Source organism: Bombus pascuorum, chromosome 15, assembly GCF_905332965.1.
Source record: "Bombus pascuorum chromosome 15, iyBomPasc1.1, whole genome shotgun sequence".
NCBI lineage: Eukaryota > Metazoa > Arthropoda > Insecta > Hymenoptera > Apidae > Bombus > Bombus pascuorum.
In genome coordinates, this window is record NC_083502.1 from 1,569,555 (window position 1) to 1,585,949 (window position 16,395).

Below are 16,395 nucleotides of genomic sequence, written 5' to 3' on the forward strand. Positions count from 1 at the left end.
TTAAAAATTCATATTTCGATAGCGAATGCTGCGAAAGTTACGAGTTTGTAATGTTTTGAAAAATAAAGGTGATTTCAATATCATCGCAAAGTCAAATAGATAAAAGCACAGTATAACCCCCTAGCTACCGTATGACTTTTCTCTGAAATAATTTTTCGTATCATGACAAATAAAAGAGTAATTAAGAGTGATAGAGTTAAATCGGACACCCTGTATATGTGCAATATATATGCACATAAACGTAAACTACAATACTAACACGCTATAATATAATATCAAAGTATTTAATTGCTCTTGTGATATATTACTTCACTGCTTATCCTAATTCTTCAAGTAGTAGTATTTAAAGTACCCTATTTTCTTATTTTTATATGTCTGTACTGATCTCATACGATACTCGACTTCACGGCTGATTTATAAAGTTTGTAATGGTTGAAATTTACGTGACTGCTAAAAATGATTACAACACGGTAAATTACTCTTAAATTATGTAGAATGTAAAATTTTCTTAGAATATTAAAAATGTTTTGTTTGATTGTAACAAAAGCAAGACTAGGACAATAATCATGAGAATTGCAGTGAGATTAAGAACGGCAAAGGTCTTTCATGGTCTCCACGATCCTGAAAATCATAAAATGAAGTTATGTATATAGAAAATGATTGATTATATATACAGACTGTTTGTTGTAAGAAAAGTGACATAACTTTTCCATGGACCACCACCACTAATCACAACTCGTGAAATCAAAATAAGCGTTTCAGTTATTGGAGGGCTATTTTCATGCGTTTCTCAGTTTGCTTATGTTAATGCCATATTCAGTGGACAAACGGAAGGGGAACTGCGAATTAACAAGTAAAAGAAGCTTTTAGTTGGAAGAACTCGCATTAATTATTAATACTGTTAGTCCGTCAACGTGTCGTATAAACGTGTCTCTGAAAAATACGACGGATTGTTCGTTTCCACTTTATGTACTTCTATTTCTATTCTACGTCCTTGCCTTTTTAATCTATGAGAACATTTACGTTTTTATATGGGATTGTCTTAAAATATATGTTTCGTTTTATTCTATCGAATTTCGAATTATTTCGATTTTTTCTCAGAATACCGATTAGTATTTAACATAAATATATCGATATATTGATATATTCTAAATAATTGATTTTTTAATTTCTTAGTGGTTTAAAGTACCAATGACTTTATTGCGCCTTTTCCTTGTTATATATCAAGGTATTTCTAAAACTTTTTCACATATTGGATTCTTTAAAGCTTCGAGAAAAGAAGCGGGAATTTTTAAAAATATGTATTATTCTTCTATTGTATTATATTTCAGAATATTTTCATTAGTGGATGCTTTGAACGATACTATTATATCTATATATATACCATTTAATCGTTTACATTGTACATGTAACCATCCTATAAAGTGTAATCACACATTTGTAATTCAGATAGGGTTTATGTACAGTGATTTAATGTGTATAAAATGAAAAGAATTCTTCTATAGTGTATAAGCAGTGGATCTGCCTTTTGTTATATTGACGAAATAAAAGGCAGCCACTTCTATCTTCGTATTATCTTCGTGTTAGAATTAAATAGCGAGATTGCTAATATTATTGAAATTCTATTCCCTGCCCAAAAGTAAACCCAGATCCATTTCAAATCAAATTATGTTGTCAAAGGGCACCATAATTTTATTCAGAGTCTAATTTTAATTACTTATTATCTATCAAAATTTTCATGCTGTTTTATAATAGAAAGATCACGAGGAACGAGAGATACAATTAGGAATTTAATATGGTTATCTCTGCGCATGCGCATTTACATTGATTGACATTTACAGATGGCGCCCGAAATCTTTCATTAAATCCAAGAAAAATCGGTGCCAGAAATTTCGTATATTCGTTGGTTAAACACTATGTGTAATCGTTATCCTTGCTTTCACTTTCTACACGGTGCTTCTAATTGATAATTAAGCAATCTAAAGAAATGTCGGAAATTCGTCTTCTCATAAACTCAACTATTATACAGTTTATAAAGAGTAAATTTTATTATATACGTAATGATCATATTGCAATGTTAAATGTTACATGTTTTCAGAACACTATACATATAGTAGATCTTTCTTAAGTTCGAACAGGTAAATTTCCCCGAGCTCAATCGGAAACGGTGTCTAACCACACTAAGATAGATTCCACTGGCTCATTTCCCTTACGTAATATAATAGGACACGCACGCGACGTATCTTTCTCTCTAATCTCGCTATACATATATACATATATACAATTAGTTCCTCTGTTTGAACACAGTGCCTTGTGTCTTTTTTTATCCTCGTCCAAAAAAGGTCCCACTGTCTCTATCCATCGATGCTTTTGTAATTCATATTTACTTTGTGAACGACTCAATTGGTCCCCTAGGTCGTTGATATGAGTATTATCGAAATCGAGCTTTATGTGAGTCGCGAAGAAGCCACGATCAAAACCATAAATTAAAATACATAGAAGAACGACGATTGCGAGCAATATTTTTTTTAATGTTACTTTAATTTTTATTTTCCTTGAAATTTGCAATTATTTACGATACAGCTTTGTGATAAATGAATTTGTGAAAATAACATTTCTTTTTCAAAATATCGAATATTAATAATGCATCTGGATAATATGAAATATTGATAACATTATAAAAAATTATTTGAATACTTATTCTAGAAAATCTTTATTTTCTTGTTGTGTGTGTTATACAATAATTATTTTCTTAATAGTTCTTCGAATATTCCATCAATCTTTCGTAAATCTTCAAATATTTTCTCTGGGAAACACTTAACACACATAAGTTTTCGAGCAAAGAAAAAAATCTGTAATAAATCCACAAAAAGGTCAAAAAGAACACGTGTGAGCAATCTACGGTTGTGAGAAGAGAAAATAAATCGTCATTCGACGGACTAGCCGGTACTCATAATTGTCGTCATTCGAGAAAAAGTAGTTTTACATTTGACGAGGGATAATAACACGTAATCGAGTTATGAAAGAAATTAAACGATACTCGGTGTTTTTCTTGTAATTTAGTGTTAAATGAGTAAAAAAATGTTCTTTTATAACACGTTGGTAATTACATTATTATATCAATGTCAGCGTAAGCTTAAACAAAAAAAAAATATATCGAACAAGTAGACATAAATTATTTAAAAACAAGATGGAAAGGTTCCTAATTTGAAAAAAAATACACGTATAACAGATACAAAGAATTAAGTCAGAATGAATATGAGCTAGCTGATAGTTAATGTATATCATATTATATTGTACCATAATTATAAAATGCAAAAGAGTTTTTAGAGGATTCAGTGACACTTATTAATATTTGGACATCACGTCATCCAAGATAAAGTTTGGCTGTTAAATACTGGAATATCCTGTATAATTTAGAAATAACGTCACAAGGTTATTGAAAAAAGTGACAGAATTCTTGATTTACATTAATTCATACAAGTTATTTCTACTTCTCTACAAATGCAATAGTCGGTTAGATAAATTAAAATTTCTAATTTGAATTACTTAATTCATTTCTATGGAAATCATTGGCATTATTGCTATAAGAAATAGGTAGCTGTGACGAAAAAAATGTAACTTTTTATCGCTACTTATACGTAAAATAACAATGTTAAGGAAAAAGGTGCTTATGTGTAATGTGACTATTTACAATTATAATCCTTCGAGAACGTAAGTGCAATTAGCTACCACTTACATAATGAATAGAACGTGTTGATATTAGCGTATTAGTTCAATCGGAGACACTTCGTCGATGTTTGTGAATACATGAAACTTCATATCCTTGATCCGATTTTGATCTTCACTGGTAACACGTTTTTCTTTTTTCTATTTCATTTTTTTTTTTTTTTCTTTTTTGTACATTTTCATTGTCAGGCTAAGCTAGTGATGCGTAATGTCACCAGTGCCCTCCTGCATAGTAATTTATTAAGCAATTATGCGTATATTACAAGTTATAGCTATTATATATTTATATTTCATGACTTTGTAATTTTGGAATAACGAGGTCTTGTAATTTGTAAAATTTATCAAGCAATAATATTAATTATAGGGTATAGATTGTAAACTCTTCATTTAAAATTTTACAATTTCACTTTAAAAAAAAAAATATATATATATATAATAAGATAAGATAATAATTTGTTATTTATAAATTTTCTCAAATAATAATATCAGTGAATTGATAACTTACTAATTATAGGCTATAAGTTCCTATTTACAATTCTACGTCAACGGATAATTAAATAACTTACATAAATCAGTTGTAGAATATTTTCCAAGCTTTTGTTTATTTGTGTAAGGGGGTTCAGAAATAAAAGTACAGTCGAATATGTTTATACATAACTTTTTAGCACAGTGGAAAGATTAAAAATTAGAGTAAAAATTAAGAAAAATATTTCTCATCTGTTCCAACATCAGAAGAAATTTAAATTTCATTAGAATGTTTATTTTAAATGTATTTAACCTTACAATGTGAATATTCTGATTTCTTTTGCCATTCTCACTATCTTCTTTATTTGTAACTTGAATTTTTATTGGATTTCTACTTATATAGATACTTATAGTACAATATTATTATAATTTTTGTGTCATTAATGAAAATCATAAAAACCAGGTTTTAATAGCAAAAGTGCAGGATTTTATATACAGACCCAGACTTTATACAAATTCTAAGCATAATAAAATAAAAGTTATTATGTCTAGGAGCTTCTTATTCCATTTTTGTTCAGACAGTATAGGAAACAAGGTTTCTCAATACCCAAACTTAAAGTCATATAATAATCAGTATTTTGATCATTTTTAAAATATTTCCTCTAAACAATAATAATATACACACACTTATTTCTAATTTATTATTTGCAGTTGCACGCCAAGTCGTAATTATTAAAATTAAATGATAAATGATTTTAAAAAATTAAGTTATTAAACGTTACGTTGTCTTTGCTTTCTTTCAAACATTATTCAATGAAATTGTGCAAAATGTTTGCTAAAATTCTATACTCTATACAAATCACACGTTAATGTTAAATCATCTGTTTCTTAAGTCATAGTTATCTTTACCTAACTTATAACTTATCTTCTTCATTACAGAATATTTTTTCACGGTATAATCCATTAACATTCGTGGAACGTTCCCTAAGAATAATTTCTATGCATAATTCAAGCAAAAATGTGGAACGGTAAATGGAAATATATAGAAGCACACGGTGGATATTTCGTAGCCCGAAAATGAAAGTAGGGAAACCTCATCTAACTTGGAAATATTAAAGTCGTTCTTCGAATGTCGGAATGGAAAGTTATATAATAAATTAGCCGCTAAATAAAGATCGAAATAACATCTTTTCTTTCCTTTTTCCCGCGTCGGTCGCGATTATACTTTCTAAAACATAAAGTGATGTAATCGTTTCAGTTTTCTTGAGGAAGTTCGCGATTCCCGTCTCATTATGCAATTAACAGTTTTCAATCCTGACACGTGTTTCTCTGCCAGATAAGAAAAAAAGGCACACTCCAGCGATTTGTACGCGTTCATGCGATTCACATGTTGTTAATATGTAACGCGCGAACGATCGTAAATCGCTTCTGGCCTTAGAAGAAAATTGATCGACATTTGATGTCCTTTTTTATAAAATCATAAACGAAAATTATTAGTTGGATAATTTCGTTAAATTAATCATTCTTTTGTAATTGTTAATTTATAGTTTTTATCTATTCATTGGTCATTTATGGCATCATATTACAGCTACGTTTTAATTTACGCGCTCATTTAATTAATCGGCTAATTCTATCCCATCTTCTACATTCCATATCTCATACCTCACGTCCTATATCATACCATGTATATCACAAGCAATTCTTCATTTTCCATACCTAAGAAGGTAAGTGGAAGTTTAAGTTAAAAGCTGCACGTTGGACTCTACGACCTCCATCCCTCTTTCCGCGCTATTCACATACTCCCTATCATATGTCCAAAATCTAATACCTACCATCCTATGGCTCACATTTCATTTTGTAGGATAGCGAGTTTCGTTTATGGTAGGTAACGATTTCTTGTGAGTTCTGAAGGAAATTTGTGGCCAACTGATTTCATTATGTGGGATGGCTTATTTCGTTTAAAGGAAGTTGAGGATTTTGAGAATTATGAGCTAGAGATACTGGGTGTGTGATGTAAAATATGAGAAAGGGAATATGAAGTACGAGATATGGAATTAAGAAATGGAATGTGAGAGATAAGATGGAGAATATGAGTTAGGAACATTCTGTGTGGTATAAGATGTGAGATAGTATAGTATACTATAGTGAGAAAGTACATGGAATGAGGGATGAAAATGTGAGCTGTGGACTGGATATGTGTTAGTGGATAGTGGATATTGGAAGTTAAATAAATATGGAGGCAAAATATGCGACAATGTGAAATAGGATGTGAATAATAAACCTAATAGGAAAAATAGTACATATTGCAGATTAATATAGATCACAAATATTTTTCTAGAGTTCTTGGAATATTCTTAATACAGGAAGTATTACTACTTCTATTTTTATACATAATTAAATGCACAGTACTTTACATCCAAAGACGTAAACAAATAACGAAGTGATTATTTTTAACAAAATAACTTAAATAACTTCATTAAAGGTATATGGTATTTTACATTGATTAACATAAGTTAATATGATATAAGGAATAATATGACGCGTAATGCAAGCAAACGTTAACAAGGGATCATTTAATGGACAATTAATCGCAAATCAATAGAAAAACATGAGAACTGCTTCATCCTTCAAGCGTGGAAAACTTTCCACGTTTCTTGTTCGTGAACCACAGTCGGCGACGTCTTTTATCGCTCTACTCTTAAGATTACTTTTGCTGCCAATAAAAACGCCATTCCTTTTTTCTTTTTCCTCCTCTTCTCCCTCTATTTCTCTGTCATCGATTTTCTATATCACGTCGCTACTGTCGATTTTCATAATTAGATTATTCCTCGAAAAGTTTGAACCGTACTACGAGTTCTCTTCCATTACAATGAATTATAGGTTAGGAACAGATATTTTTCTAACCAATCATAATTCCACATCGATAGTTCTTTTTAACCGAAGTAGAATATAGAATTTCGCTAGTTTCTTTTAGTCTTTCGTTTTTTTACTTTTACAGGTTATAGGTTAATTCCATTCTTTATTACCTTTTCCTAGATATATATCATAAAGATATGTGTACATTATTAATATCAATAGCGTCACGATGTTCTTTAGAATCGTAGTCATTATACTCATTAATAATACATTAAGTATAGTGATAAATATCGAAAAAAGCAAGGAAAAGAATTACATACCAGATATTATAGAAATTTTGATATGTATCAAAGTAAACATTTATCTGTCGACGTCGTCAGGTTTACATTCATAAACGAACATGAATATGCCTGACATCAAAACATTATAAAACTAATTTTTATTTGCATTCCTCGTACTTTTCTTCGACTTCTTATTCGTATTTTCATTGGTTGTTGCATAATTTTCACTTTTTGATCATTACGAATTTGAATTAAAATCTTAACAGCTTATCTTTTCTTCCTTTTGTACTGGAAATAGTGCTTTGTTGCCAAAGTTGAATAGTAAATACACAAGCGTGAATATATCGACTAAGATTTGTAAGAATGATGAACTTGCATATTTTTTTACTCCCTGTATATATCAGTCAGATATGTTATATTGGTATCTCTGTTCCTGTGAGCAAGATAAACTTGCAAAAGAGGAATAAATTTTCAGATAAACTGTTTAGGAGAAAAGAAATTGTTTAGTATTCAGACAACTATGATAAATAATAAATAATTTGCCAACGAGAAATACAGAATTAACTTTTAAATAATAATTACTGTTATTTAAATATAAAATAATTGAATTCACATTTGCTAGATATACAAATCTTATAAAGTTAATATTAAATTTTATATAATTTATAAAATAAGTATAATTATAATTAATTATACTTTATAAATTACTTTATAAAGTTAGTTTATAAATTACTTTAATAAACTATTTTTTATAAACTAAAATAAGTATAATTTATAATTATAAGTATAAATATAAGTATAATTTATAATTTATAAGTTAAGTAATAAATAAGTAATATTACACATCGTTAATTAAGAAAAGGAAAGATATTCATAAAAAATATTTCAATGGGAACTATATAGATTTTCGTTTCTTCTTTTTTTCTTTTTTTGGCGAAGATTTCGATTACAAGGCCACGGATATTTCTGCTGCAATTTTTCCAAGAATCATGGTCGTGGCCCTAAGTAATTATTTGCACGCTAGAAACGTGTTTGTTCTTGGACATCTTGGTAAAGTATGACATTCTTACTGGACATTCAATAATGATTGCCGAATGATTAGATCAGTGGATCAAATCAGTGAATCAAAGGATCGAAAATTTTTGTCTGCACATTATGCACCAGAACAGAGAAAAAATGAATAGAAATTGCACAAATTAATTATAAATAGCACTGATGCCATCTTTTATTGATACGACGTATTCTTGAAAAAATTGTTCTGCGATTGTTTGACGGTAATACTAAATGAAATTCTTGCATGACAAAAGGCACAGATCGAAGCATATATACATTAAGGAGGATTTACATTGAAATTCATGTTTACGGATTCGTGTTTGAGTTTGGTGTTAGACAGTCCATGCCGAAGTATTGCGTTTTATGCAAGTATGTATGTTCAATCATGACGAATCAGCAAAAACTTCACAAACAAACTACATAGGAATATTCTTCTTTAACCTTAAGACTGAATAAATTATCTATTTCACTACTTACAATTTTTTAAATGTTTGAATATTTAAATTATTTAAATATTTTTCAATTTACAAAATATTTTTACAATTGCAACATAATTTCATTTTTTCACTTCTAATGTGCTAAATCGACTGTATCGATAAAATGTTTGTTTTACTGTTTATTCTTCATTTATTATTCCAACTGTTTAAATAAAAAAATCAATGTTAAATATAGACAGTGGTTTAAGAAATCTCCGAGTAAAATTCCCTTGCAATTATCCTTGGAAAAATGATAGATGTATTCCAACTCACAATGTCCAATTAATTATATGATTTCATTTTTACAATCTCTTAAATTCCTGTCTTTCTTCAAATCTAAAGATCTTCAAAATATTTTTTAATATATAACGAAATCTTTCTCTTCGTTGAAACGAGGATGAGATATAGACATAAAAGTTCGAAAATCTCAGCAAAGTTAGATCGTAATAAATCCGATATCTATTGGTTTACTCTTTGTGTTGATTGCGCTCAATCAACTCTTTCTTCGTTCTTTCGCTACTAATTTTAGCAGTTATATAGGCTCACATTTGAGTTACGTAAAATTTGTCTAGTGTCGCACATGTGTAAATATTTCTGAAGTGGATTTACATGATCCTCAGGTTACGAAATAATACGTAGTTAACATGTAGACACGTGTACGCCATTTAAATCTAGATGTAGCGTCTAATTAATTATTCAGTTTCTTGATGATTATTCAGTTACGCGAAAAAATTACATTCTTGAATTATTCAAAATAACAGTAAGGTTAGTGTATTGAGAAGGTCAATAATTCATTATGAATTATTTAATTATCGATTTGATTCTTTTATTATTATTTTATTCTGTTATTCTGGTATTCTGACGAAAATTAGGTTTTTCGAGGTTATGTCATAATATAACGTTAAGAAGGGTGTTTAGGAGCTTTCTTTTTTGCGAAAAGAAAAAATATCTTAAAGAAAATTCACATAAATACGCTACATAGGTTACAATTATGTTACCAAAAATCATGAGTCATTTCTAACAATTTTTACATTAGCCGAAATTATCCTTGACTAAAAAATATTTTCATTTTACTATTCGTCTCTTAATATTCAATCGTAATATTAAATTCTTCGAACAGCGCCTAAAAATAGTATCTAAACGATTCATAAAACAAAAACATTCTTATCCCTTCCTATTTGTCTATGATATTAAATTCTTGCAACATAACCTAAAAAAAGATACCAAAGTTTCCAGCAAAAGTGTCAAAGGTTTCATGAAACAAAAACATTCAGCTTTTGTCACCATGACACTACCCAATCAAGTAGCCAGTGATTTTTACAATCAGCCGGAGAATTGGATGCGAGCCGTCAGGAACGAAAAAGTAGATGAGACACCAGTATCTTGTCCGCGAGATCAAGGTCCGGTCAGCACTCAGTCATTCTAGTTCTTTTTTGTGGTATTGAATGTGGTGTTACAAAATGGCTGGTTTGCTTGCACGGTATCAAGGTGTTACTCAATAATTCCCTACTGGAGGAACAGAGACAAAAAGGGGGATTACTAGTTGACAGGTGTTTTTGCTCTAGCGACACTTTACTTATTCGCTCGCCACTCTCTTTATGCTCACGTGTGCATCATTTGCATGACATGTTGCGGCTCTCCTACAGTGGCGGAAGATCCGTAAAAAGATTGGAAACTAATCTCCGAATTCTCATATAATTCTGCGGTATTTTTCTGTACGAGTGTTTGGGAAATGTAAATTGTGATTGTTATGAAGGGTAATTTCCACGGGAAGTTAGAAAATCGACAATTGCGTAATCGTTTAGTTATTGAGGTATTAGAATAGTATTGGTACGTTGAAGTATTAAAGTATTTAAAGCATTAAGATAATGATCATTAATTTATTTCATTTATATGATATAACAAGTAAAGTAGTACAACATACTATGGTAAAGAAATGTATAGAATATATATTATACACTCTCAAATAATTATCGCGAACTCGAGAATTTCGAAGTTTACTGCAAGGTTAAGTATAAACCGAAATTAATATTAATACATTCCTCATTAATATTCTGAAATATACAGGCAAATATGAGGAACCTACGAGTATACAAAAGAAGAAGAGAAACGATAATTTATTATTGACCATAAAATTACAAGGTTTTACAACATATTCCTAATTTACTAAATATTAGTTTTTAGTTCTCGTAATTACATAATATTGCATACAAAATACGACATCTAAAGAAATTCATTTCTTGTTTGTTTGATTCTTCATTCGCTTCCTACTATGTACATAATTGTAGAGCTTCCATAACCTTGAAACACTTCATATACATTTTAAACATATCACCATTAACCCACGTGTTTCTTCCAATCCTCCTAGAGGAAATCTTGGAACTTACCAATAACTGTGAGCAAAGTGAAAGTTTGCAGTAAGTTTGGAAAGAGCTATTGCCAAATTGTTCAGTCATTCTTACGATCGTTAATTGCAGTCAGAAAACAGCCATTAATTTTAGAACAAATTGGAAACTCTCCAAACTCGTATATTTATACTGGCTTGTGTTAGCTATTATATATCTTATATTATTTCTGCTGAATTATTTATATTGGAAGACCAAATTTTTTATTTAAATTTTTTATATTTATATTTATTTTAAAATCAAAAATTTAATTTGTATGTATTTTTAAATTATATTTATATTTATATAATCTCACTATTTTCTTTGTTAAAGCATTTCACAAGCTTCATTCTTCATTTACCTTTATTTCTAACTTTAGCTTTTCATGCAAATTATTATTATACAAATATAGTTTTACAAATAAAAATTTGGAATATCACATATATGCACATACATATACATCAATCGAATGAAATAGAATGGCCACGGACAAGCATTGTGGAGAAGATTGAGAGAGGAGGTAGAATAAGCTGCTATACATATAGCGAATCGCAATGATTACGTCATGAGGGTCAGTTCTGCAAGTTCTGCTTGTCATCGCGTGTCAGCAAAATAGTCTAGAGTTAGCGGATGTGTATTTATAAGAAAGCAAGAACTTTTTTAAACACTATCACCTTTTGTCATTCTCTTTTCTTGTTCTCTTGAGATTCATTTCGTTTTCCCATTTAATTTATTTTCACTGAAAAATAATCAGACTGGTTTGAGGTTAGGACAATTTCATTGTACCAATTAATCGCTTTACGCGTGTTCCGATCTCGTTATATGTGTTGTTTCCTTTTTTGGTGATACATGTGTGTATATGTTTGTTACTGATCTTGTGATGTTCATATTAATAGTAAGATAATGGAGGAGGTAGAAAGCACTATATTGGATAATCTAAGATGTCTGTTTGTGCTTGATTAGATTAGAAAAGAATATAAATTCAGAGATAATTAAATGAACCAAAGGTTTGGAAATAGATATTTGAAAATTGATATTTCATTTAACAATAATTAATACTATAATAAATACAAATTAAATTAATAACAATAACAATGAATTCCTTTTAAATTAAAAATTATTTCCATCTCTCTTTTGATACTTTGAGTCATCAGATTATAAATTGCATATATGTTGCATACGTTTAGAATGAAATTTGTACTGGCTGGAAGAATATCGAGACGTATAATCAGAGACACAATCGTCGAAAGATACCAGTGAATAGGGTCAGGAACTAGACTTTGGCTCGAGTTAAGGCAGGTCTCGTTCACTTTGGTATGCGATGCGAAATAGAATCGATATATTATATTTCACATAATCACAGCATCGATGTATTATTTATATAGTTATACTCTGTTGTATATTTATGATGAGAACATTTTCTTTGTATACAGGACGTAAACTGATATGAAAGAACAGACCATCTATACCGGGTGTTTTAAAATATTTGGATCAATTGTAGATATTTTATAATGTATAGTTCTAATTAAAATTTCTATCATATAATGGATTATTCAAAATATTTCCTAACTTAAAAACTAACACCGAGAAAATATTTATTACTTATCCATTTAAATTTCAATTGTAACCTTAATTTAATATTTTTATTAAATAATGTTTGCTGAACATGGCTTGCGATTTAAGGAATTTTAAATTTGGATTATTTATGAAGTACATAAATCGTTTCGTGAGCTACTTGATTTTAATAACTATTCTCTCTCTCAGAAATCACGTCACCGTCGAATCGACGTTTTCATCATTTTATACACAGACTTTCTATTTCTTGGTATACTTGACAATAAGCGTGTGATAATAATTTGCATTTATTATGAATTTCAAGTAAGCGCTTTTAATGCAATTTATCAACTTTCTTTCTTCCATTCTATCCTTACTATTGATTCATTGGCACTTCCTAAAAACCGAAAACCGTGAACTTGTATGTATATATGTTGAACATCTTTTAATGAAACGTCAGTAAATAAAGAATGTCAACCATTTAAAACCGTTCCTTTCACATTACCAATTAATATATAGTAAATAGTTTCAATTTGATTATTACTTGTAAAAACAATAATATTCTTTACGCAATGATATTAGTTGTATAAAAATTTGCTTTTTTCATTTTAAATATTTTAAACTTATCGAACAGAAATTTTAGACTTGCATTTCGTTTGAAACGATGAGAATGATTCATTATACTTTCATTTATGCTTGCATCATTCAAGGCGTATATAAATTATTTTTATAATGAAAATAAAAATTTGAATATAAAAGACTAAACATCGATAACCTAAGGAATTATGCACATGCATGTCGATGAATGCTTCCAAAGAATTTTTTTGAGAAACTAATAAAACATAACACATGATAAGTTTGTGCAACACAAAGTTTAAAAATCAGATTTATACCACACATTTCTGACTTATTTATATGTTATAAATGATATATTTGAATGATACGAAATATCATTAATTATAATTATTATTCTTGTTGGATATTAACAAAATTAAAAAATTGTTTAGTATTGAATTGAAAGTTTGAATGAGTGGTATGAATGGCTGATGGTTTCCTTTTCATCATCAAGGTCGAGCATTATTCCGTGGGTTTATTTTCAAAAAAATAATTCGAATTTCGGTGATATTTATCCGCTTCCGTTATTCATATCTCGAGAATTTCTGCATTTAGAATCATCGTTTCATATAAACAAAAGTCCATATGGAAAAATTTCTCCAAATTTGTAATTGCTAAAAATATAACCTATATGTTATCTATGCAACAAAATATGCCCTCATGTGCGTATATAACATCATTTTTATATATGCAATTTTTTACAGAAAAGTACATAAAATATTTCTTAGAAACATTAAAATAAATCTTAACATTTGAATAGCATTATCGAATGATATTAACATTGGCCATAAAACAATTTAAAAAGGAATTTTTATTCGACAGTAAGTGTTAAACAATCTCTTGAGCTTCTGGAATATTTCTTGTTAAACGTATTAAACTATTCATCGTCTAGTGGCATGCGTTAAATAGCATCTGTCCGCTGTTTTATTATTCAAAAGAATCCTTTATCTATCACGGCCAGAAAGCGTGGAAAATCTGCAAGATAAGAACGTGAGATGTCACTGGGTCAGAAAAATGAAGAAAAAAGCTTGTTACGACCGATAATGCAGAACTCGTTTATATCTTATGCGCACGAGACATTGCAGGTATTATAAAAAGAAATATATGCAGAAGAAAAACCAGTGAACGGTCCTTGAAATAATTTATGACATGCGATTAATTAATTTTTATTCCTACATCATTTTCCATCGCAATCAGTATCCATTCTTTTTCCTATCTTGTCCTATTATGAAATACTTTTACGACGGTCTCGTTTCTCATCGTCAAGATATTCTTTCTGTTGACTGAACTCTGTTGACAATATGGTCGATGTTGGATAAATGAAGATAATTCTCGGATTAGAGATATTACAAAGTGTTTACTTTGTAAGATCCCTAAATTCATCTTTAAAATGTCAAAAGTGTGAATTTTCAAAATTATAAATGGTATATATGGCTCATGACTGTAATAAAATATATAGATATAAATATAAATGGTAAGAACGATGATATAAATACAGAAATACGCATAAAACCTATTAGTAAAAATTTTTTATCAACTGCGGTAATAATATAAAATTGAAAAAAATTAAAATTGTATTACAGATATTGATATTACTTACAATGACGAATTAAAAGTATTTGACGCAATTTATTTTATGGTAATTTAATAAGCCTATAATTAAAGTAAATTATTAAAGATCGTAATAATACACGAATTACTAATGCTAAATCAATAAGAATATACTAAACAAAATTGTATAATTAGAAAGAAACATCATAATAGAAATAGTAATTAGATTGAATTATAATGGTAATAGATACTTGAAGATTTAACGTTATCGGTATTTCATAGCGAGCTGAAAGTCTTTTTGCAATAGTTTATCAAGAATATTCAAATATTATCTCAAGGACCTTAAGTACTTTGCATACTTAACCCCGTGATGACCTAACTCGATGTTTTTACCGCGTGAAAATAAAACTGTAATTTCTGTGCAATAGCTTCACGTCTCTCCATCGCAGTAAAATAAAAATTCAATGCGTTATTTCTGAAAATAAAATAACAAACAATTTTATATAATTTTATTTATTTAAAAGTAATGTAAATGATGATTATTTAATTATTGTTGTATAATAATAATAATAATATATATATATATATAATCATATTGATACCTTTTTTGTAGAGTCATGGTTAAATTTGAATACGCAAAAAAATAATCTTTTTAATTTCAGATAATATTTAATAAGTTTCATCTAACTTCCCGCAATTAGCTATATTGCAACTTTTCTTGTTTACTTCGAGATTATTGGCTTAATTACTTTACTTTTCGGGCAAATATTTATTTTGTAAACAAAATTTATTTTGTAAATAATCTTACTTTGTTGTTCACTTTATTTTACTATATGCACATATACATCTCTTACCGAAACTATTCAATGTTAATACAGTAGTCAAATTCTTGACTCCTGTTTCAGCAAGTGCTAACACTTCTGGCTCCTTCTTTCGTGTTATACCTCTTAAGCCGCTTGTTATCCCAACACTGATGCCCCACCTATTTTTACGACGCTATTAATACGATTCCTTAACAACTATCGCGAACAATCTTAAAAATAACACGAAAACAAGATGGATAAATATTTGAATGTCTGGTCCTGTTCCGAGTGATCATTGATACACTCTGACCAGTTGGAACAATAAAGAGAACAGTTTCGGACTTTTTCTTTCTAGTCGTCGCTTTCTTCGTTTATCTTCTTTGGTTTTCTTTATCTTTATCTTCTTTATCTTTGGTTGTCGAAGAACTTGTATTTTTAATTCAATAGTAGAAAATTTAGGAATCAAAGATTTAAAGAATTCAATGTTCAAGCGAACAAGTTCTTTAATATTGTTTTCATGAATTTTCTTGAAAATTTTTAATTGCAAAATTTGATATCTCAACACTTAGAATTATGAAAAGTATAAATATTTCATAGTTACGATAAAAGTAAATAACATAGTTAAGAT

General features: G+C 28.9%; 1 protein-coding gene and 1 long non-coding RNA gene across 6 annotated transcripts in view; both read left to right on the plus strand.

The window, feature by feature from the left end:
* The window catches only part of LOC132914530 (hepatocyte nuclear factor 4-gamma), a 50,251-nt gene that overhangs the window by 21,953 nt on the left and 11,903 nt on the right, over window positions 1-16,395 (plus strand). The gene's annotated exons all lie outside the window — the stretch shown is intronic.
* On the plus strand, window positions 12,413-12,978 carry LOC132914547 (uncharacterized). Its single transcript, XR_009659613.1, has 2 exons — window positions 12,413-12,558; window positions 12,678-12,978. It is a non-coding gene; the product is annotated as an uncharacterized LOC132914547 (long non-coding RNA).